Raw genomic sequence first — 26,101 nt, 5'->3', positions numbered from 1 at the left:
CACATCTCTTGGTGGACATATGTTTTCATTCTTCTGGGGTAAATTCCTAGGAATAGAATCACCGAGTTATGTTTAGATAGTAACTGTATGTTTAACTTTATAGGAAACTGCCACACTATTTTCCTAAGAAGCTGAACTATTTTTGTATCTCCACAAACAATATTTGAGAGTTCTCATCAATAACATTCTTTGATAGTACTTAGTAATGTCTGTTTTTTAAAAGATTGGTTGATTGATTGATTTGAGAGAGAGAGAGAGAGAATGCATGAAGGGAGGGGCAGAGGATGAGGGAGAGGGAGATAGAATCTGAAACACACTCTGTGCTGAGTGTGAAGCCTGACACAGATCTTGATCTCAAAACTGTGAAATCACAGCCTGAGCTGCAACCAAGAGTTGGATGTTTAACTGACTAACCCACACAGGTACCCTCGTAATGTCCATTTTAAAAATTTTAGCCATTCAACAGGAGTGTAGTGGTATCACATGTGGTTTTAATTTACATTTTCCTAATGCCTAATGATATTGAGCTTCTTCTCATGGGTTTATTTGCCACCCATATATTTTCTTTGGCTAAGTGTCTAAACAATTTAAAAATACATTTTAAAGTTGGGTTAATTGTTTTCCTTTTGTTAAGTTGTAAGAACTCTTTACAATTTTTCTGGACAAAAATTCTTTATCATATATATGTTTTGTAAATATTTTCTCTCAACCTGTGTCTTGTCTTGCCTTTTAATTTTTTAAAATGTCTTTTGAAGAGCAGAATTTTTTAATTTGATGAAGTCCAATATTTATTATTTCTTCCCTTGTAGATTGTATTTTTTTGACTCAGAGTTTCACAATTTTGTCCAATTCAGAGTCACAAAGATTTTCCCCAGAATTTTTTTTTAGAAGTTTTATAGTTCTAGGATTTACATTTAGATCTATGATACATTTGAGTTAAATGTTACATGGAGGGAGAGATGAAGTTAGTGTGTGTGTTTTTTTTAATGTAGATGTTTAAGTTTTTGTTGCAAGATTATTCTTTTGCTAATGAATTTCTTTTTGGTCCTTTGTCAAAAATCAATTAACAATATACATGAGGGTCTATTTTCGGACTTTATTCTGTTCTATTAATCTATGTATCTTTTTACCAATACCACCGTCTTGATTATTATAGTTTTATATTGCCTTGAAATCAGATAGTATCAATCTTTCAACTTTCTTTTCCAAAATTATTTTGACTATTCCAGTTCCTTTGCTTTTTCATATACAGTTTAGGGGTAGTTGGTAAATTTCTATCAAAATTATCACTGGGGGGGCACCTGGGTGGCTTAGTTGGTTAAGCAGCCACCTTCTGCTCAGGTCATGATTCCAGGGTCCTGGGATCGAGCCCCACATCAGGTTCTATGCTCAGCAGAGAGCCTGCTTCTCTCTCACTATGCCTGCCACTCTGCTTACTTGTGCTCTCTTTCTCTCTGCTAAATAAATAAATAATATATAAATTTTAAAAATCTTTTAAAAAATCTCACTGGGCTTATTGGGCTTTCATTGAAAGCATAAACTAATACAGGGAATATTTTAAGGTTTTGGCAGTTTGACTAATGTTTAGATTTTACTTGTTTCTTTTTATATTTGTTTCTTCTCTGAGTTTCTTGGATCTGTGATTTGTTATCCTTCAGTAATTTTGGAAAACTTATCAGCTTTTATCTCTTCAAATATTTCATCTTCCAAGTTTTTCCTCTCTTCTTCTGGGACTCCAATTTTATATTGTCCTACAGCTTTTGGGTCTTCTGTATTTTTAATCTTTTTTCTCTTTGTGCTTTAGTTTAAAAAATGTCTATTAAGCTACCTTTAAATAGAGTGATTCTTTTCTCTTCTGCATCTAATCTATGGATAAACCTGCCAAAAGAATTTTTCTCTATCTCTGATATCACATCCCCCACCTGTATTTCTATTTGACTTTCCAATAGTTTTAACTTCAATGTTGAAGTTCCCCACCTGTGTAAGCCTGTTGTCCACTTTTCCCATTAGATCCTTTAAAATATCAGTTGCAATTATTTCAAGGTTCTTATTTGAGCATTTCAATATCTGGTTCATTTCTAGGTCTAGTTCTATTGATTGCCTTATCTCTTGATTTTTTTTTTTTTTTTTTTGCTTTTTTCTTGTAATTTTTTGTTGAATGTTGAACATGTTATTAGAAAAATAGCAGAGACTGAGGTAAATAGTACTTTTGCCTGGAGATGGGCATGATTCTTTTTCTGTGAGACCATTCATCTGTGTGGGTGTGTGGGTGTGGTTGTTGAGTTGCTCTTGTTGATGTTTAAAATGGGTTTGAGTATTGTTGTTGTCATAGCTATTTTCACATGTCTTGCAAATTCCTCCAGCAGTGGGCTACTACTATCCACCCACTACTTACTATTCTTTCTTCTGTGCTCTGCTAAAGTGAAATAGTTTGTATAATCCACCTCTCCTTAAAATGGGCTATTCACTCTGAAATCTAGTTCATCTGGTACCTTTGTGACAACAGCTCTCTGATAGGTTTAAGAAACTCATAGCTTTATAGATCATCTGGCTTAAAAAAAACAAAACAAAACAAAATATGGTTATGTGGGGAAGCAATGTTGCCTTATGACTTACTACATCCTAAGAGAAAGTAGAATATTCTTGCCTTTTCACCCCTGTCTAGAAGATCATAGGTTTTTCTCCTTTGATCTAAAGATGTAGTGAATTATTTTAATGGTTTTCTATTAAAATGTGTTTATATTATTTTGATAATGCCCATTGCATCATGTTGTATTATTCTTTTATTGTAGAGCTATTTTGATTTTCTAGCATTGATAAGCCGTTTTGTTTCCTTACTATATTTCTCATGTTTTAGTGTCATGATTAATCTAGGTTTATAAAATCAACTGGATCTTTTATATCTTTCTATTCTCTGTAAATGTTTATGTATCATGGAAATCCTCAATTTCATGAACATTTAAGTGATAAAACAGTCATTGCACCATTTTCTGAAGTAGTTCTGTATCAACCTCTTAAATTTCTTCCCTAATTATTGGTCTTTGAAGGCATTCTGTTTCTTGAATTCCTTATGGTTATTGGTATTTTCCAAGAAAATTATTTATTCTATTGAGTTCCTTAAAGTTTAGACTTGACTGGATTTGTAACCCTTGGTATAGGATGAGAAAGAAGGCCTTAGGTAGAGCCTCTGGGAGCACCAATATTCAAGAGCAGAGGAGGAAGAAATATTACATAAGAGTGTTGAGAAGGAGAATCCTGAGAAATGTGGAAAACTAGGAGTTTGTGAGAGTCTGGAACCACAGGAAAAGAGATTTTTCAAGATTGAAAGTAATCAAGCTGGGCCCATATTTCTTTGTCACATTAGGTAACTGAAGAAACTAGAAATTTATCCAGAATATTGAAGAAAAAAAAAAGATTCAAGAGTTCTCTTTGTAAGGTAAGTTTCCATTGTCTATTAAGACAATAGAAAACATTTTTATTTAGATACCTCATCAGGAAAAATACCACATACTGATCTTCTGTGGAACAAAAAACCAAAACCTTAAGAATACAATCCAATTAAAAAGTAGATAAAATAAGAAAGTTCACAAATGGGAGAGTCCTGTTATGAAAGAAGCTGGTAACAGTAAAGTAATATGGACACGGAACTAAATCTAAATTATTGCAATTATTGTTGTGAAGCTGATTACTTTCTTAGAAACATTTAAAAATATAATAATAATAATGATAAAACTAGAGTAAAAATGTCAAATCATTATGGAAAAAATTGAGAGGAGGAATTTAGGAGAAGTATGATGTAAACATATACTGGTTCTGTATCATTCACAGGGATGTCCTATTAATATTCTTTTAAAAGACACATTTTATTGAGGTATCATTTACAATAAAATGCACATATTTTAAGCATATGGACCAATGAGTTTTGACAAATATATACAACCTCATAACCACCACTACAGTCAAGAAACAGAACCTTTTAATTGCTTTAGAAGTTTCACTCTTGCCCCTACTCAGTTAATGTCTGTCCTCCACCCCTGCCCCTGACCCCAGAAAACCTTTAATTTGTTTTCTATTTCTCTAGATTAGTTTTTCTAGAGTTTAACATAAACAGAGTCATGTAATATGTACTCTTTTGGATAAATGGGTTTTTGGAGCAGGGAGATGGAATAGGAGCTTACTCTGTCCACCCTACCTACCATCAACCTGGTATTGCAGTACCTCTAGGAATGATGCACCCCCCCACCTTATTAAAAAAAAAAATAAATAAATAAATAAAAATAAAAGTAAAGGTGAAAAAATAATAAAGAAAACATTTGATACATGAGGGAAAACACTTGACATAATACAACTGTCTATGTATTCTTTTTTATCTGGCTTCTTTTCTCCAGTGTAGTATAATAAGCCTTAAAATCAATAGAGAATTTATCAGATATTAAACTGATAAGAACAGATACTGCACTTGGTCCCTGCCAAAAGACTGAGAAGCGATCACCTTTGTTTGTTTTTTTTTAATTAATTAATTTATTTTCAGAAAAACAGTATTCATTATTTTCACACCACACCCAGTGCTCCATGCAATCCGTGCCCTCTATAATACCCACCACCTGGTACCCCAACCTCCCACCCCCCCGCCACTTCAAACCCCTCAGATTGTTTTTCAGAGTCCATAGTCTCTCATGATTCACCTCCCCTTCCAATTTCCCCCAACTCCCTTCTCCTCTCTAACACCCCTTGTCCTCCATGATATTTGTTATGCTCCACAAATAAGTGAACCCATATGATAATTGACTCTCTCTGCTTGGCTTATTTCACTCAGCATAATCTCTTCCAGTCCCATCCACGTTGCTACAAAAGTTGGGTATTCATCCTTTCTGATGGAGGCATAATAATCCATAGTGTATATGGACCACATCTTCCTTATCCATTCATCTGTTGAAGGGCATCTTGGTTCTTTCCATAGTTTGGCGACTGTGGCCATTGCTGCTATAAACATTGGGGTACAGATGGCCCTTCTTTTCACGACATCTGTATCTTTGGGGTAAATACCCAGGAGTGCAATTGCAGGGTCATAGGGAAGTTCTATTTTTAATTTCTTGAAGAATCTCCACACTGTTCTCCAAAGAGGCTGCACCAACTTGCATTCCCACCAACAGTGTAAGAGGGTTCCCCTTTCTCCACATCCTCTCCAATACATGTTGTTTCCTGTTTTGTTAATTTTGGCCATTCTAACTGGTGTAAGGTGATATCTCAATGTGGTTTTAATTTGAATCTCCCTGAGGGCTAATGATGATGAACATTTTTTCATGTGTCTGGTAGCCATTTGTATGTCTTGATCGGAGAAGTGTCTGTTCATATCTTCAAAGTATAGGGATAGAGGGAACATTCCTGAACCTCATCAAATCTATCTATGAAAGACCCATAGCAAATATCATCCTCAATGGGAAAAAGCTTGCAGCCTTCCCATTGAGATCAGGAACAAGACAAGGATGCCCACTTTCACCACTCTTGTTCAACATAGTATTAGAAGTCCTAACAACAGCAATCAGACAACAAAGAGAAATAAAAAGTATCCAAATTGGTAATGAAGAAGTCAGACTCTCTCTTCGCAGATGACATGATTCTTTATATGGAAAACCCAAAAGACTCCACTCCCAAACTACCAGAACTCATACAGCAATTCAGCAATGTGGCAGGATACAAAGTCAATGTACAGAAATCAGTGGCTTTCTTATACACTAACAATGAAAACACAGAAAGGGAAATTAGAGAATTGATTCCATTTACTATAGCACCAAGAACCATAAGATACCTGGGAATAAACCTAACCAAAGAGGTAAAGGATCTGTACTTGAGGAACTACAGAACACTCATGAAAGAAATTGAAGAAAACACAAAAAGATGGAAAACCATTCCATGCTCTTGGATCGGAAGAATAAACATTGTTAAAATGTCTATACTGGCTAGAGCAATATATACTTTTAATGCCATTCCGATCAGAATTCCACCAGTATTCTTCAAAGAGCTGGAGCAAATAATCCTAAAATTTGTATGGAATCAGAAGAGACTCCGAATCGTTAAGGAAATGTTGAAAAACAAAAATAAAGCTGGGGGCATCCCGTTACCTGATTTCAAGCTTTATTACAAAGCTGTGATCACCAAGACAGCATGGTACTGGCATAAAAACAGACACATAGACCAGTGGAACAGAGTAGAGAGCCCAGATATGGACCCTCAACTCTATGGTCAATTAATCTTCGACAAAACAGGAAAAAATATACAGTGGAAAAAAGACAGTCTCTTCAATAAATGGTGCTGGGGAAACTGGACAGCTATATGTAGAAGAATGAAACTGGACCATTCTCTTATACCGTACACAAAGATAAACTCAAAATGGATAAAAGACCTCAACATGAGACAGGAATCCATTAGAATCCTAGAGGAGAACATAGGGAGTAATCTCTTCGATATCAGCCACAGCACAGCCACAGCCACATATCTTCTTTCAAGATATGTCTCCAAAGGCAAAGGAAACAAAAGCGAAAATAAACTTTTGGGACTTCATCAAAATCAAAAGTTTCTGCACAGCAAAGGAAACAGTCAAAAAAACAAAGAGGCAACCCACGGAATGGGAGAAGATATTTGCAAATGACAGTACAGACAAAAGGTTGATATCCAGGATCTATAATGAACTCCTCAAACTCAACACACACAAAACAGGCAAACAGATCACCTTTGTTTTTAACATGGTGAGATGTATGGATTGGATTTTTGAGTGTTAAACCAATCCTGCATCCTTAGGAAATGATTTATATATGTATTACTTGGTAATGATTTATATATGTATTACTGGTTTCAATTTGTTAGTATTTTGTTAAGGATTTTTTAATAAGGATTTTTTAATATTCATGAAGGATATTGGTCTGCTGTTTTCTCTTCTTACAATGTTTTTATATAGTTCAATATTATGATAAAATTGACTTCCTCCTCTATTTTATGGAAGAGTTTATATCAGACTAGTATTATTTCTTTTTAAGTAGAAAAAGAAATAATAGAAATAGAAATAGAATTTATGAGTGAAGTCATCTGAGTCTGCAGTTTTATTTGTGGTACTATTTTTAATTACAAATTCAAATTTTGAAATTTTATTCATTGTGTAAATAAATTTAGGCATTTTCTGTAATTTATCAAACTTACTATCATAAACTAATTCTTAATATTATTTTATTACCTTTTGGCATAAATAGAATCTAAATTGACTCCCTGTCTTTTATTCCTAGTATTGGTCATTTTCATCTTCCTTTTTTTCTTCATAAATTTAGCTAAGATTTCTAATTAAACATCATTCTTTTTGAAGGGAGTTGGGGGAAATTGGAGGGGGAGACAAACCATGAGAGACTGTGGACTCTGAGAGGCAATCTGAGGGTTTTGGAGGTAAAGGGGGTGGGAGGTTGGGTTAGCCTGGTGGTAGGTGTTGTGGAGGGCACATATTGCATGGAGCACTGGATGTGGTGCATAAACAATGAGTTCTGGAACATTGAAAAGAAATTTTTAAAATAAATAAAAATTTTAAAAAATAAAGAACAAACTTCTGTTTTTGTTAATTTTCTCTCATGGGTTTATTTCCTATGTCATTTTTTACTGCTCTTGCCTTGCCTTTTTTTCTTTTTTCTTTTTTTTTTTTCTACTGACTTTAGGCTTATTTTTCTCTTCTTTCTGTAAACTCTTAGATTGGTTAGTTATGTTATTAATTTTGGGCCTTTCTTCTTTTCTAACATTAATAGTGATATGAATTTACCTTTAAGTACTGCTGTAATTATATCCCACAACTTTGATAAACCATTGATAAACCTTTTTCATTTTCCTCAACATACTTTCAAATTTTATGTGTTATTTCTTCTTTGATCTATTTGTTATTTAGAAATGTCTTGTTTAATTTCAGAACACTTGGGAACTACCCAAATATCTTTCTTTTATTGATTTTCAGTTTAACTATTTTCAGATAACATACTCTGTAAGATTTCGGTGTTTTTCTAATTTTTTTAGATTTGAAAAAAATGACTCACCATATGATCTATCTGGTAACTATTCCATATGCTCTTGAAAAGAATAAATGTTCTGCTGTTGATGTTATGTTCTTAGGATAAATTTCAATTAGGTCATGTTGCTTGATAGTGTTGACTTTTCTATATGCTTACTGATTTTCTGTCTACTTATTCTGTTTTTTTTAATTGAATAATTGGGTATAATTGGGGAGTATAATTGTATGTACTTAAAATGTATAATGTGATGATTTGATATACATATTCATTGTGAAATGATTAACCCAGATCAAGATAATTTACACAGCCATCAACTCAGACTTAACTATTTATATATGTGGTAAGAATGCGTAAGATCTACTCTCAGCAACTTTCAAGTATGCAATATCATATTATTAATTATAGTCACCATGCTTCACATTAAATCCTCAGAACTTCCCTTCTTATAACTGAAAAGTCATACCGTTTGACCAACATCATCCTATTTTCCCCTCCCCCAGCCCCTAGAAACTACTATTCTCTTCTATTCCTATAAAATTGTCTTTTTTTTTTTTACATCTAATATAAGTGATACCATACAGTAGGTGTCTTTTTCTGTCTGACTTTACTTCACATAATGGCTTTAGGTTCATGCATCTTGTCACAAAAAGCAGGATTTCTCTTTTGTTTTTTTAGTGGCCGAACAATATTCCATCATGTGAGATATATACATACATATATATGTGTGTACACACACACACACATTATGTAGAACCACATACACTATATATGTTATATACATGTTATATTTATAACATTTTCATTATCCATTCATCTGTTAAAGGACACTTTGATTGTTTCCATAGCTTAGCTATTGTGAATAATGCTGCAATGAACATGGGTATGCAAATATCTTTTTGAGACAACAATACCAATTCTTTCAGAAAATACCCAGAAATGGGATTGCTGGATTCTACGGTAGTTCTATTTTTAATTTTTTGAGGAAACATCATACCATTTTCCACTATGGCTGTACGTATTTACATTCTTACCAACAGTGTATCACGATTCCCTTTTCTTCACATGTTCATTAATATTTGTTATCTATTGTCTTTTTTGTAACAGTCATGCCAACCCATATGAGGTGACATCTTATTGGGGTTTTGATTTGCATTTCCCTTATGATTAGTACCACTGAGCACCTTTTCACATATCATCTTTCTATTTATTTTCTATTTGTCCCATTTATTCATTTTTTTCTCCTTTGAACTATTTTTTATTCTGTTTTGCCTCCACTATTGTTTTATTAGCTCCTTTGTTTTATTTTTAAAGATTGTTCTAGTGTTTCTTATATGTATCTTTAAATAGTCTCAGTCTATCTTCAAATGGCCTTGTACTGCTTTATGGATTATGTATGATACATATACATACATACATGTTTGTATTTATGTCTTAATTTTTCTTTAAATTATTGAACATATTCATAATAGCTATTTAAGTAGTAAATATTTAAGTATTAAGGTGATATTTCCTTCACCTATACCGTCTATATCTCTTTCTGTTGAATTTTTTTTGTCCTGATTATGGGTCACATATTTCTGTTTCTAGTCATCTCTAGTAATTTTAGATTAGAGATTGGAAGTTGTAAGTAATACATTCTTGAAATTCAAGATTTTGTTATCTTTTTTCCAAGAGCATTGGGCTTTGTTGTGGTAGGCAGCAAAGGTACCAGTGATTTAGTTTGATCCTTTCAAGGCCTTTTTAAAAGCATTTCTCTGGTGGGCTTTGAATCAGTGATTTAGTCCTACTGTTAGTTAATGTATGATTCTTCTTTGGATCTCTACTGAATGTACTACATGGTCAATAAGGACTCTTCCAGCCCCGTTTGAGATCTTAGAGTTATTCACCTCTGACTCACTGATTATTCTTTTCCACTCTCATGGAGCTTTGTTCTACACACAGCCATTTTGGTATTAATCAAAGATTCCTAAAAGGATTCCTATGCATATTTCTCAAGTTCTTTTTCTAAATAGTTTGCTCCACCTGGGAATTCTTCCCGTCAATACATTAACTGTCTCAGAATCCCTGAACTCCAATCTCCGTTTCCTCAGCTCGGTGAGATTGCCATACAGAGCTTGGGATTCTCTCTCTGTTCTTTGTCCAGAAGGTGCCTCCAGGCAGAAAGCCAAAGCGATCCTTCATTTGTCTGTTTGTTTATATTTCCTGAGCTACCTATTCCAGATATTCCAGTATCTGGAAACAGTTATTTCATGTATTTATCTAATTTCTAGTTGTTTAAATTGGAAAAGTAAGCCCATCCCCATTAATCCATTATAACTGGAATTAGAAGGGTAAGTACTCTTTTACTTCTTGACTTGGATAATTACCATAAACACAGACTTAAATAAATTGCAGAAATTAGCTTTGTTGATTTTCCTCATGTTTATTGAAAATATTACCAAAGTACAGCAGTTATGACAAAGGAAATAACCACTGTTAATATTTTGTCATATGTCTTTGCAACTTTTTTTTTTAAAGATTTTATTTATTTATTTGACAGAGAGAGAGATCACAAGTAGGCAGAGAGGCAGGCAGAGAGAGAGGAGGAAGCAGGCTCCCCGCTGAGCAGAGAGCCCGATGCGGGGCTCGATCCCAGGACCCTGAGATCATGACCCGAGCCAAAGGCAGCAGCTTAACCCACTGAGCCACCCAGGCGCCCCAATGTCTTTGCAACTTTTGTCTATACCTGGTGATGCTTGTAGGTATGGGTTCATAACTTATACTTTGTAGTGGATGGTGAAGCCTTGGTAATTGGACAAACAAAAGTAAGTAGTATAAATCTTGGAATGGAGCTAGTAATTTTATGATTGTTTACAGATAATATGATTACCTATTTAGAAGACCCAAGAAGATAAACTAAAATGACCTAAAATAGTAATAGTTTTCAAAATGAAAACTTTTATACATCAATATTAATAATATTAACTAACATAATATTAACTAATTTTATACATCAATATTAACTGATTCTTGAATAACATGAGGTTTAGGGGCACCAACTCCCATGCGGTAGAAAATCTACATATAACTTTTGACTTCCCCAAAACTTACCTAGTAATAGCCTTCTATTGTCCAGAAGTCTTAATGGTAACATAATCAATCAATTAACACATATTTTGTATGTACGCTTATATACTGTATTCTTAAAACAAAATAAGATAGAGAAAAGAAAATGTTATTAAGAAAATCACACGAAAGAGAAAATACACTTACAGTACTGTATCCAAAAATTCCAGACTAGTGCAGTTCAAACCTATGTTGTTCAGGGATCAACTGTAATTAGAAAGTATAATGGGAAAAAAGAGCTTTATTATAATAGCAACAAATATATGCAATGCAACATATATATGTAATTAGGTTTATGGAAATATACAGAAAAAATTTGTATGAAGAAAATTACAAAGCTCACTTGAATTCTTCAAATAACTAGTAAGAATATTGTGTTCTCATTCAGGAATATTAAATACTAGAAAGTCATCCATTTCCCACATACTTAACCATAATTTGTAATCCTCATCAAAATCCATATGGGATTTTTTAAAACTAGGCAGAATGTTTCTAAAAATCACTGAAAGAATAAAGTTTGATAAGACCCAGGGAATTTTGAAAAAAGGAGGCTAATGAAATGGGAGTACCCCTACCAGATATTAAAATTTATAATAAAGTTACGATAATCACAATCGTATGGAACTAGAACAGGAATAGACAAAACAGATCAGTGGAGCAAAAAGACAAAGCCCAGAACAAGTCCAAAAATATTCAAGAATGTATTGCAGAATAAGAGTGGCATTTTAAGTCAGTGGGGAATAGGTGAATTTCTTCAATAAGTACATTTGCATTTACTATCTAATACAGTTGGGGGCAGGGGATGTATGAGGAGTTAAAACACAATTTGTGTCAGAATAAATCCAGGTGGGTTAAAAGCTTAAATGTAAACTATGAAGCTTATTCAAAAGGTGGCAAACAGACACTCATATATTTTTAGTGCACAGTAATTTGTATAACCCTTTGGAGGACAATTTGGCAATATCTTACATCAAGGAGGTGCCTAGGTGGCTCAGTGGGTTAAAGCCTCTGCTTTCAGCTCAGGTCATGATCCCAGGGTCCTGGTATCGAGCCCCGCCTCGGGCTCTCTGCTCAGCAGGGAGCTTGCTTTCTCCCCTCTCTCTGCTGCCTATCTGCTTACTTGTGATTTCTGCCTGTCAAATAAATAAATAAAATCTTTTTTAAAAAAAATCTTACATCAATATTTTAATAATAAAGAGATGTCCATAGACTTTGGCCCCGCAACTCTTTTTCTGTCAATTCACTGGGCAATTTATGTAGATTCACTGGTCCAAGTGCACAAATAAATATCCTTGGACAAGAATATTAATGGCAGTATTGTTTATGATAGTGTAAAAAACATTAGAACAGAACTCTTCTTGGCTCAGGACACCAAAGCGAATGTGCCATAGACTCCTTCCTTTCTGCAACTTGACTGAGGGATTTGGCCAAGAATCAGTCTGATGGTTCTTGAACTGCTCAGCCACATCACGGAAGAAAATAAGAGTGGGACTTTGGGGAGGGGATTCTTTAGAGGGCTGTTGCCTTCCTGGGTCTTCATCCCAAATTTGGGAGGCCAGTAGAGAAGACAGCTATTAAGACTAGGAAGGAGAATTTCAAGGAGTCTCTTGGGAAGCTTCAAGAAACTTTTCCAGCAATGGGAGAAAAGGAAGACCAGTGCCTGCCCCAGAGATGGGAGTGCTAAACTGGCCTGGGGTCAGGGGCTGGCTGTCCTCAGAAATCCAGAAGTCAGAGAGAGCCTGCCTTGTGGCTTTGGTGTCAGAACCCTGCAATTGCACCTGTGTTGGGATCAGGGATTTTTTAGGACAAGGGGTATATGAGTGTTTCTGAAGTCAGATATGTGCCAAGAACCAGCATAGGGTGTCCTTGGGTCTGGTTCAGTAGGGTTGCCCCAAGGGCCAAGGAGATCTTGGTAAAACAAGGCTGGTCATGCACAAACGGAGTCCTAAACAACAATCAGGAATAGGTCAGGAGAACTGCAGGGAAGAGCAGCTTTCTAGAGAACCTCCCACAACCACACAAAGCTCCATAAGAGAAAGAGGCATCAGGAGCCATCAGCCAGGGACAGAGAACTCAAAATCACCCAAACAATGATGACCACCATTTCATCCCTTTATCTTTCCTTGCTCATTTACCCCTTCTCCCATCCTGGCTCTCATGGGAAGTGAAATCACAACTAGCAGCGGGTTGGTGTAAGAAAAAGAGTCAGACAGACCCCATTTTCCCACAACAGTCTTCCTACTGGTAGCTGGTTAGAGCTGGGGCAAGAAGATACGACACTAAGTCAAGTTCAGGGGTTTGGTCTATCACTGGGAACAAAGATTATAATTTCTGAATTGAGGCTGTGTTTTTAAATGAAAATGAAAATCCATGAGAACTGCTAGTGTTTTCACACAAAGCCAATAAGTATTATCTTAAAGAAATACTTTTAAATGATAATGGAAAAATAAGTTTTATTTCGATTTTGTCATTAGGTGTGCTTTTTCAACATACCGATTATAGCAGTAAAACACTGGGAAAACATAAAAAAAAAAGGACTAGATAAGCACACTGATGTGTTTGTATAGTAAATATTATGCTGATGTTATAATAACCCGACCCAGGGCACCTGTGTGGCTCAGTGGGTTAAAGCCTCTGCCTTCAGCTCAGGTCATGATCCCAGGGTCCTGGGATCGAGCCCCGCATCAGGCTCTTTGCTCAGCAGGGAGCCTGCTTCCCTTCTCCTCTCTCTGCCTGCCTCTCTGCCTACTTGTGATCTATGTCTGTCAGATGAATAATAAAATCTTAAAAAAAAATAACCAGGGAGATTTTTATGCACAGATAAAGAATGATCTCCAGATAATGTGTTCAGTAGGGATAGAGGTAAAGAATAGCTCCCTTTAGGTAGTATGCTACTCTGTAGGGGGATAATCCCTGAGTATCTCTAAATTCCTAAGAAATTGGTCAAACAATTTGCCTCTGAAAAGACAATTGAGAGACTGGAGAACAGGTAGGGAAGAGACACCTACTTTCTACTATGTGCGTTTGTTACTAAAATAAATTGCTGAGTTATGAAAGTACTAGCAAAAAACCAAATTATTATTCATTTATTGAAATAAAATTTAAGTAGGCACATCATCTACTCTTACCATGGAATTTCCATTAAACAGAAAACACACAGAAAAACAGAACTGAAAGGAGTTTAAATCTTTACTCTCTTGAGTAAACGCCAATGGGTCCTAGTGACTGTGTGTGTGTGTGTGTGTGTGTGTGAGAGAGAGAGAGAGAGAGAGAGAGCGCGCGCAAGAGAGAAGTACATTTTTAATGAACCACAAAACATTAAAAAAATTCTCTCCCCATCTCTGTCATTCTCCATATCTTCCACATGTACAACAGAGGATGGCTACAAAATTTGGTATTTATTCCACTCTTAAATTCCCAAGCAAAATTCATTCAGAAAATGAGAATGTATGGTTCAACTTCCCCATTCCTCTCCTGTGGCTATGCATTTCGTATATGTAAAATATATATGTACCCCCCCTTTTAAATCTTTCTTGTTCTACAGTTTTCTGTACCAAGTGTTTTAAAATATAACAGAAAATCAGGGATCTAAGCAAATAGATACAAACGTTGTTTGGCATGGTGAGGGTGGGGAAGCTATCAAATATTTATATATTCTCACTCTGTCATATAATGTTGGGTAGGTACACCTCTATAACATAAAATGAAATAAGAAGGGGATAATGATATATTTAACTACATTAAAAAACAACTTTTGGAAAAAACCTGGTACAGGGACTTTTTTGGGCATGTATCACAACATTTCAAAGATATAATTATTATAATGTGTTGTTGGTAGAGGGACTAACAACGACACCAGTGAAACAGAACAGAGAACACAGAAACTGACTCACTCATATATGAAAGCTGGTGTGACAGAAAAGGCAATAACAGACCAGCAGCAAAAGGATGAACTGTTTAATGAACAGTCCTGGAATAGCAAGTTATCCATATGGGAAAGAATTTAGATCTTCACCTCACTCCATATACAAAATAAACTCCAGGTTGATTAAAGAACTTCATATAAAAAGCGAAAGTTTTTGACTTTTAGAAGAAAATATAGGAGACCATCTTTCTGATTTCTGTATAAGAAAGACAGATTCAAAACACACACACGCACGCACGCACGCATGCACGCACATGCGCACACACGTAAAGCCCAAACCTGGGGGAATAAAAAAGAAAAGATTAGTAAGTGAGCCTCCATTAAAGTTTAAGATATTTCTCAACAAAAATGCCACACAGATTCCTCAACTAATCATAAGCTATGAAGCAATCTGTAACATGTATAACTATAAAATTACTTAAGAAAAATAAATAGAAGAATGGGCAAAGTATATAAAAATTTATGGAAGAGGGTACCCCAGTGGCCAATAAATGTGTGAAAAGACAACCAAACTGACCTGTTCCAGGAAAACATAAAAGTAAAACAGTGAGTTTTTTACCCATAACACTGACAAAAATTATAAGTTTTATACCACAATGAGTTGGCATAGAGAAACAATATCCAAGAGAGAGTAAAATGGTACTTGATTATGAGAGCTGTTGGTACCATCTAAAGAATCTGAAATTGTGCACACCAGTGACCTAAACAACCCCCCACTTCGTCGTGTGCCTGGGGAGATTCTTGTACAAGCCCTGAAAGAGTCATGTACAGTAATAGCCATTTAAATGTTCTCATAATGAAAGTTTAGAAAAATAAAAATCCTAAGTGCCCAACAACAGAAAAATGGATAAATTGCCACATATTTATAAAATAGAATAGTATGCCTCCATTAAAATGAATGTATTCTAGGTCTATATTTCAGTATGAATATATTTCTGAACAAAATATTGAGCAGAAGCCAATTAGAGAATATCTACAGTATGATTCAATTCATGCAAATTTTCAAAATCTAATGTGTAAAATAGAAACATGTACATCACTTATGGACACACACATAGCATTGCTATTAAAACATGCATGGGAATAATATCCCTCCAGAAGTGGGATAATGATCAGATTTAGTGAGAGAGGAAGTAGAATGCAATTATGGGGAGAAACACAAAGTATATCAGTTGTAATGAAATGTTTTATTTCTTTTAAAAAATCAAAGGCAGATTGTCAAATCGATACTTCATGTGAAAACATGTATGGATATTACAGTTCACAATGTGAAACTGTGGAAAATGTTTGCAAAAAATATATGACAAAGGGGGTTAATATTGTTTTTCTATATGGATACTTGACATTCCAAAACAAAATTACAAAATCACCCCTCTCAAAATCCAAATCTAGGTAAACTATCTAGGTAGGCAGTCTTGAAAGAAGACTGGAAATTGTATCCAACCTCCTTACTAATCAAAGAAACTTATACTCTAATGCAACACATCTTTTTTTCTTTTTCTTTTCAGAGTGGTAAAAAAGGAAAGGAGTGATAAAATCAGTATTAGAGAGAATGGAGACAGACATGACCCAATGAAATGAACAGGATTAAAATCCCCCTGTAACCATTGGAAGGACAATACTGCATAAATCAAAGATGTTTTAAGAACATGTATCATTTGACTCACCAGTTCCATTTTCAGGAATTTATGCCAAGTGCAGCTGTGGCAGAAATCAGACTATTCTAAAAAGGATTTATTGCAAGACAATTGAGAATATTAAAAACTGGAGACAACTTAAATGTCATAAATTAGAAGCTTGAGTGCGTAGATTATGACAAAACATCAAAAAGTGATATAAAATTAGGACACCCGTTTATTCTCTTGAAAATACTTCCATGCTATAGGAAGTTTAAGATTCACAATACAAATAGTGTTCCTTTTTATAATATTTATAAATTTATATATGGTTTTACATATATGCACATATATGTGCACACACCCATATATATTTCCACAGAAAACAATCTAAAAAGAAAATACATGGACAAGTAGCAAACCATTGTGTTATTTCAGATGTGTGATTTAAAAAATTTTTTTCTAACACTTGTACTGTGCTCATATATTACTCACGTATGAAAAAGAAAGCTAGTACAACACAGGAATGTGCTCTTCCTCTGAATCTTGAGGGTCAAGATTGGAGGGGAAAAGAAAATTATTGTTTGAAGATATAATTGCTTGCCTAAGAAAACCAAAGCAAATCAGTTAGAAAAGTACTAGAAATAGTAAGAGCAAACGGTGACTTATTAAAAAAATAGGTATACAAATTTCATTGGCTTTCATAAATAACCGACAAGGAAACATAATAAAAAATATCACCAACAGCAACAAAATCTATTACATATTTAGGAATAGGTTTTCTAAGCCCAGTGGAAGCTACATGGAAACACACACACACACACCCCCATACTCACACATACATACACATTTCCCCACATATATCCTTTACGCATATAGCCATACCCAGAGAGAACTTTAAATGAGATTTTACTAAAAAGATAGACATATTATATTCTTTTAAAAAAGATTTTTAAAATTTATTTAATTGAGAAAAAGAGAGAGACTGCTAGCATAAGTTCGGAGAGAGGGAGAAGCAAGCTCCGCACTGAGCAGGGAGCCCAACGTGGGGCTCAATTCCAGGAACTTGGGATCATGACATGAGCCAAAGGCAGATGCTTAACCAACTGAGTCACCCAGGTTCCCTGACGTATTATATTCTTAAATGGGAAGTTTAATATTGTAAAGATATTTTGGGAGAACTAACATCAAAACACCTAGCACATCCCAACCAAAATCTCAGGATGATTTTGGGAAGTAGGACAGCTGTCAGATTTACTCTAGAAGTATCCCTAATGAATAAACTCATGACTATATCAAAAAAAGGAGAAAAAGGGAGAGTGGCCTGTACTGTTAGAACATACTTCAGAAATATGATAAAATGATGTGGCTGGGATTCAGAATAGAATAGAAAGCTCAGAAACCGACCTAATTAAATGTTAGAATTTAGTACCTATGTAAAAGATTTATTTCAAATCAATAGAAAAATGATTTTAAAAAAAACTGGTATTAGGACAATTGATGAAACATCAGAGAAAAGTCCATATCTCACAAGATAGGGTAAAATAAGCTCCAATTAGGGGCGCTTAGGTGACTCAGTTGGGTAAGCATCTGACTTTTTTTTTTTTTTAAGATTTTATTTATTTATTTGACAGAGAGAGATCACAAGTAGGCAGAGAGGCAGGCAGAGAGAGAGAGGAAGGGAAGCAGGCTCCCCGCCGAGCAGAGAGCCCGATGTGGGGCTCGATCCCAGGACCCTGAGATCATGACCTGAGCCGAAGGCAGTGGCTTAGCACACTGAGCCACCCAGGCGCCCCAGCATCTGACTTTTGATTTCAGCTCAGGTCATGATCTCAGGGTCATGAGATCAAGCCCCGGGTCCAGCTCACACTGGATGTGGAGTGTGCTTAAGATTCGGTCTCTCCCTCTCTCTCCCTCCACCCCCACATGCTCTCTCCCTTTCAAATAAATAAATAAATAAATGAAATAAATTCCAATTATTTTACTTAATTAAGAGTAAAGTTTGAAATCATAGATAACAGAATAAGGTCTAGGCATTTAGCTCATCTGAGGATTAGAAGGTCTTTGTAAGAAGGCTCACAAGAGCAGAATGCACAAAGAAAGAAATCGATTGGCAGAAGAGATAGGAAAACTTGAGCTTAGTAACAGAACACACCATGTTCACAGGAGGGTTCCCTGGGAAGCCAGCTCTGAGGTGAAGAGCGTGGGAGGTTTGTTAGTGGTGTTCTTGGGAATACCACATGTGCTGACAGGGTTGGGCAGGGAGAAGATGAGCCCTGTTGCATCTCAGTGAAGGCTACCCCACAGGGAACTCTGAAGCTGAGATGGTCTTTCAGAACTGTCCCACATTGCGGGGGCAGGGGAGGCTTTGCATCCTTGGATACGGGCTCCTCCAGGAGTGGAGCGTTTTAGTGGCTTAAAAAAATGTCCATGCGTTGTTTAACATTCATCCTTCCAAAAGGTGGAGCCTTCTTCTTGTTCTTCTGGATGAAGCCTGGATTTGGTCATTTCTAACAAACAGTTCATGGCGGAAGTGATGGCAAGATTAGGTTATGATGGCCATCACAGCTTCTCTTTGGGCTTCCCTCTTGGAAGGAAGGAAAGCTGCCATGTTGTGAGGCCCATCGAGAGGGCCCCATGGTGAAAACCCAAGGCCTCCCGCTCACAGCCATTCTAGTGAACCACCTCTATCAGCCAGTCCCCCGGTCAAGTCTTCCAATAATAGCAGCCCTGGTCGACATTTGAACTACAACCTCATCAGACACCCGCACTCAGCAGCTCCCAAATTCCTTAGTCACAGAAACTGCAAGATCGTAAATGTTGTTTTGAGCTCTCATGATTTGGAGTGATCTATTTCCGAACATCAGACTGTTAGACCTGTGATCCTGGGCATGGCGGCTCTCTGCTCAACATTTCCCTGCAAGGGGGAGATCAAGCCCCACAGTCTTAAAAGAGACCTGGTTGGCTCATCACGGTGTCCATTCCAACACAGAGCCAAATGATAAACTCGGTTTAAAAAGACGTGTGCAATCGGAATATCATTCCCAGTGCTCCCAGCCCTCTCAGTGGTGTGGGTTTGCCAGGTCGGGGAGCAAGGGGGTAACTTACTTCTTGGCCCAAGACAGTTATTTCATGTCAACTGGGATGCAGATTCAGACCAAAGGGACCCCACTCAAACCAAACATTACTACACTGGGCTTCTCGGAAGGTCGGGAACCATATGCTAGAACCCACCCACACTTTGCCTACACCCACACCCCTCTTCTCCTACTCCCATCTCCCCTTTCCTCCCTACATCTCAGAATTCCTCCAGCTCCAAATTCTCCCCCCTCTGTCATGCAGAGTACTTCAGCTCTTCTCACTCTATCTTATCTCAGGAGTGATCATATCCCTGTCCTTCCAGGAGCTCCGCAGAACGAAGAGCCTGCCAACCTTACAGGATCCTCCAATCTCAGGGCGTAGTCGATTTCAGTTACGCGTCTGACAAATGGCAGCCGGAGGGTCAATATCCTTCCTACTAATGTAATAGTTCCCCCTCGAACCTTTATTCATTTCTTTATTTTAAGATTATTCATTGAGACCTGCAGGATATGGAAAGGCAGAGACAGAAAATAAGGAAATGAGGAGAAAACCTATTGTACCTTATATTTTCTCTTTTTAGATTTTAGACATCTGTACATATGTTTCACCTAGCACCTAAAATCTAGTGTAAGTATGCTTAAACTGTAGATGCAACAATAAACACTTGGCACATCATTAAATTCACTATAACCCGAGCCCTTCCTGAATGCCACTGCTGTTCTCAAGCCAGTTACTGAGCAGGTCTTTCCTACACATTCACATTAGAGAGAACTTCTCGCTTGAATATGTATGTTGTGCCAGACATGGTGCTAAACGTTTCACATTGAGTGTGTCACTTCATCCTCTCAATGACCCTTGGAAGGAAGTACTACTATTATCCTCATTTTATGTACAGGAACACTGAGGTGTGGAGAGCTTAAATAACTCATGCAAGAGTCTACAGCTAATGAAGAGTGGGTGGGATCCGAACCCATGCAGGGTCACTGTGGAGCCGACTCCCTTACCCACAGGGCAGTGTAATCCCTCAAGTACATGGAAACCTTGCACAAAGAGGCCACGACAGGGAAGGAGAGTGTGCAGATACGACAGTGCTATTGCTCATCCGTAAAAAAAAGATGAGATCCTTGAAAGAAAAAAATGAGCAACAAACATAAACAGGCAATTTGTAATGGAAAAATACAAAGACACACATGTTCTTTGGGAATAAAGCAGCAGGCAGACAGGAGACGCTGAAGGGAAGGGCTCAAGCATTAGAAAAGGCTTTGCAGGGAACAGGCAATGAGCCAGCCCTTCTCTGTTTTATTTTCTTTTTCCAGTTGTTGTTGTTTTTTGAAGATTTTATTTATTCAGTTGAGAGAGAGAGAGAGCACAAGCAGGGGGAGCAGCAGAGAGAGGGAGAAGGAGACTCCCCACTGAATTGGGAGCCTGATGCTGGGCTCAATCCCAGGACCTCAAGATCATGACCAGAGCTGAAGGCAGAGGCTTAATGACTCAGCTACCCAGGTGCTCCAGCCATTCTGTGTTGTAAGCCGAATGCTGCCTGTTGAAGACTGGGGGCCATTCAGAACAAGGGTAGTCCCTGAAGTGAGGGCTGACCTTTCTGATTGCTGTGGGACATCCCAGGTGCCCCTTCTTCCCAGTGAGAGGCCACGGAGACTGATCCCCACACCTTTGCAGAAACCCATGGAGGATGGAGCCCTGAGGGCTGGTGGAGAGAACTGTCAGACCTGTACCTGGCCTGTGCGATCTGGGTCAGGAGAGTAGCCGTGCTCTACTTAACTCCTTGCCCTTTCACCTACCTACTTTGTGACCCTGGACAAGTCACTTCCCTCCCTGTGCCTCAGTTTCCACATTGGTAAGGTGAGCTATTAACAACAATACCTATCTCAGAGACCTACTTTGAGGATTTAATGGGCTAGTTCATTTGAAGCATTTAAAACAGTTACTGGCACAAAGTATCCAAAAATATTAACGAATATTTGAAATTCTATTTTCATTTAAAAGCTGTTTCAAAAAAGATGCAAAGCGTCACTCCTGTCCCCAGCAGTCCTTCTGCCGGAGCTCAGCTATCAGTAGAGAAGCTGAACCATGTTTAGCCCTCCTGGGCCTCTGTCTTCTGTCATTTCCTTTTCTCAGAGAAGAGGCCAGTTTAATCTGAAACACCGCAGCTGTGCTTTAGCCAGTGACTGACTGGGTTGGCCTGGGGTGTTCATGGAGCCTCTCTGTTCTGGGAGGTCCAGCTCCCCTTCCACATCCACAGGGCCTGCTTCATGGCCAAAAATATGAAGAGACTGGCTCCGTGGGAGCCGGGGTGGGCACAGGTTAGGCCCGGAGGCAGCTCTAGTGGGGGGCTCCTGGAGCCGGGGGAGGGTGGGGGAGGGGTGGCGGGGGGGCGGGGCTCGGGGGCAGCTTCCTCCCCCAAGCAGAGCAAGGCATCTCACACAAAGCAGCTCTCCCAGTGGCCTCCCAACGTCCTGACTGGTGACCACATTCTGCCTGGACCAGTGCAAGGTGCCTCCCTGGAGGAGCCGTTTGACCTGGGGTATGTGGGCATTTGGAGCTGGTCTCCTCACAGCTGAGATGAACGTACCCCTGCATGTCCAAACAAGGCTCATTTTCCATCAAAACTCGCTTCATAGTGCCTGCTAGCAGGTTGTGGTGAACACCGTTGGTGCCTCCTCTCTTCACGACTGTCTGGGCTGCGGCCTCCATCTCAGAGACAAAACTTCCTCCATTGGGTCATCCAAACGGTTTCTCCCAGAAGCTGCCGACCTCACAGGCCTGGTCTTGGTTTAACATCTCTTTAATATTCTCCTTGTAGGTCTTCTTCCTGATATAGCACCTGGGAGCAGGATAAACTCTCTCAAGCCCTTTGTTTTTCCTGGGGCGGGAGATCTGAGGCCCAGAAAGGTAAATGGCCAGCCCAAGACTGCCTGACAGAACCCCAACCAGAAGCTAGGCAAGTGGTCTCCCGGACTAGAGCTCCCTTTCCTGGGGGTCTTGGGGTCATTCCTCATCGAGTCTCCTTTATGCTTTACTCCTTGCTGGCACTGGCTTTCAATACTCCCTCATCTTGCCTGGGAGAGGGGATTCTTGAACACGGCCCGCACACATAAGTACAGTAAGCATGAAATGAGGGGGAGCCAGTGTGGGGTCATTCATGAGGAGGTCAAGGCCAGTCCCCGAGCCAGGTGCCATGGCAGGGAGGTGGGCAGCAGCTGGCCTCAAACCAGGACATCGAGCTTTCAAGATGCTTTCATGGGCAGAGGCCAGCCGTCCTGGCTAGGAGAGGCTGAGGCTTGGGTACAGGGCCATAGCTAGGGTGACGTGGGGCCTTGGAACATCCTGCCCGGGTCCAGACCCTCACCCGCCTGTGCTCCCCATCCCGGGTCCAGCTTCATCTGTACCCTTGCCCTGCTAGGGGCTGAAAGACAGAAATGACATTAGGACTCAGAATTAAGGACTCAGCCAGATACTTGAAACCTTCAGTTCCCACCTTTCTTGGAGCCCATTCTTCTCTATTTCCTCCTTCTCCATTCCCTCCTCCACGGGGCACCAGGGCAGTGGGCGAGGAGCTTCCTGGGGCTACCAACCCTATGCTCCTCCATTCCCTCACAGTGTAGCTAGTGCAGGGGTCAGAGACAAGAGGCACATGGCCTGGGGTCTCATTAGAAATTCAAAGTCGCAGGCCCCACTCTAGATCTACGAAACAGAATCACTGGGCAAGGGTAGCAGGGAATATGCTTTGACAACAGTCCCTTGGGTAATGGTGGTGCCCATTTAGGTTTTAGGGCCTGTGAGGGGGTCCCAGTGTATCTCACTCCTCACCTCATGAACCACATACATCCGACAGTTTGTATGAAACTGACAGTTTGATGAAACCTTTATTTCTTGGTATCACTGGTAGGGGATAGAGAGCAAAGAGAGAAAGGGATGAAGGTAGGTATGGCCCCTCGGAAACTCCAAGGTCCCTGCAGGGTCTGCAGAAGGAACAGGGATGTCCTGTGAGGTCGCTGGAAGTCCAGTGAGGAGGGGGTGTGGCTGTCCTTCATGTCTCCCCTAGGAGGAGGGAAAGGCTTGCAAGTGCCAGTGGTGTCCTTTGGTGGCCCTGGCCAACCAGGACTGGCTACAGACAAGTGGGGAGGTGGCCAGCAACAGGAGGGCTCAGGAGGGGAAGTGAATAAAAGCGGATGACTCAGGGACAGCCTCGTGAGGAGGGAGACGTGGTTCCCCGCCTCTCTGGAGAATGGGACCTGAGGACATGAGTCAGATAAAGGAGAACATTGTCTGGATGTTCAGCAGATACAGGTGGAAGAGCTTGTCCAGTCTTCTAGAAGAGACGGGGCAGCTCTCATTAGTCCTGCACAGATTGGAGTTTGGCTGTCAGGCGGCAGGGAAAAGAGGAGGGAGCTCCCCTGAGCCTTGCTTCTCCCCAAAGCATGGGAACTAGGGGGGCAGAGCAAAGACCAGCCACAGACCCGGTGTCTTGCAGAACAGCCTGGGTTCCCAAGCACCTACCCCCAGCCCTGAGTCCTGCGTTTGGAAACCTCCAACGCTGACAAGTAAGTGGTTCTAGATGTGTGACCCTAGCAGGGCTAGGCAGGGAGCTGCCTTTTGTTCTTCCCTGAAGCGTGCTGTGGGCAAGATGAGAGATCGTGGGGAGGCCCGACACAGACATGGGAGCCATCAAGGGGCAGCCTTGGTGCTCCCAGGCCCCAGGCCCCCCTCGGGCTGGCCACCAGCCTCCTCAAACACACTTTTATGGAGCAGTTTAGAGTAGCTGCAGAAAAACTGAGAAAAGAGAGGGACTGTGGACTGGGACAGTCAGGGAAGGTTCTCTGGAAGAGGGGGTAAAATGAGCCTTGAACTGAGCCAGGTTGGACATCTGGATGGAATCCCCCCGCCCAGATTTCTATAAAGCAAACCTTAGAAAAGCCACCCCTCATTGTGTGACCATGTCCTTGTCTTCCATGGGCCTTTCTGCATCTACCCAATTTCCAGACGGTCTTGGGTGGAAAGATGAACTCAGAGGCGGCTATGCTTCTGACTAGGCCCCAGTCTCATGTTTTGGGCCCTGGAGGTGAGTGAGTGGGACAAGGTCTGGGACAGGGCTGTCGGGGTCTCCCAAAGGGGCAGGGAGGCAAGTCGACATTTCCAGAATAGAAGGTGTCTTTCTTGCTTCCCATTCACCCTGGGAAGGCTTCCTCCTGGCAGGCAGGCACCGGACACAGGGCTTGGGGGTGGTGCCCTGCTGTCCTTGGCTTCTGAGCCGAGGCGGGAAGGGTGACAATAGGCATAGTGTTTCCCACACGCTGGGAGCCAGGGCCCGGCCTCCCCTCGACAAGGCGTAGCGTTCGTGGCCGCGCAGTGCTGGGTGGAAGCTCTTCTGTGATGTGACCGCAGGCAGGAGGCCAGCCCCTGAGAGCAAAACCCTCATTTCCCTGCATCCCTGGGGCAGGATGGCAGCAGGCTTCCTGCAGCTCCCCCTTCCCCTGATTCATGGGGGCTGTGGTGAGCGTGTTCAGGAGTCCCCCAACCACGTGCAGTGGAACCGCAACTGTACCCCACCCCTAAATCCAGACTGACCCCGACCTGTGGGCAGGCTGGTGAGGGAGGCGGGGGGTGGGGGGACTTGTGCATTTAAATGCACCCAACAGCCCGGCAAGACCCAGTGCACAGAAGATTCTGTATCGCGGTTCACAGGGAGCAGGCAGCAGAGGTGGGGAGGGAGCTCAGGTGGCCTGCCCCCCCCACTGAAGCTGGGGCTCACCTGCCATGGTGGGCCCTGTCCTGTCGCTGCAGAAGGAGGAAGGGCAGCACCCTGGTCTCCGGGTCTCACAGGACCCCATGCTGCTCCTGGAGCATGGGGGACAGCAGCTGCTGGCAGCTCATTCTAGACACGTCCTGGAAAGCTGTCTCGACGTCCCACTTTTCCAAGCCTGGCCCTTGCCCAACCGTCCATGCACGCGTTCAGCACAACTGTGTGTGCCCAGCTCTGGGCTAGGGGTGGGGGCGGTACTGTAATGGGGGGGGCGTGTCTCAGTCTGATGGAACAACAGTGAAACATGTCCTCTCTCTATTATCTATAAGCTATCATCTGTCTATCTGACGCGGTGAACAGAGCAGAGCATCTGGGCAGGTGGAGTAGTCCAGGCAAGCTTCCTGGGAGAAGGGGTACCTTAGCTCTGTCTTGAAGGAGATGGGGAGCTAGTCGGGTGCGGGCCCAAGGCCATGGGCCACGCATGGACGGATGCCGCACTGAGGAGGCAGGACTGGTGCCGCTTGGGGGTTGCCATCTGGAGAGCAGGGCCTGAGGGAAGAGGAAGGAGGGAAGC

General features: G+C 40.1%; 1 pseudogene; it reads right to left on the bottom strand.

Annotated features, from left to right (window-relative positions):
- Nucleotides 1-4,319: 4,319 nt before the first annotated feature.
- LOC116596705 lies at nt 4,320-4,489 on the bottom strand (annotated as a pseudogene).
- Between the last annotated feature and the right edge of the window lie 21,612 nt (nt 4,490-26,101).

This window comes from Mustela erminea, chromosome 7, assembly GCF_009829155.1.
Source record: "Mustela erminea isolate mMusErm1 chromosome 7, mMusErm1.Pri, whole genome shotgun sequence".
Taxonomy (NCBI): Eukaryota; Metazoa; Chordata; class Mammalia; order Carnivora; family Mustelidae; genus Mustela; species Mustela erminea.
This window is presented reverse-complemented; position numbering and strand designations above follow the sequence as displayed.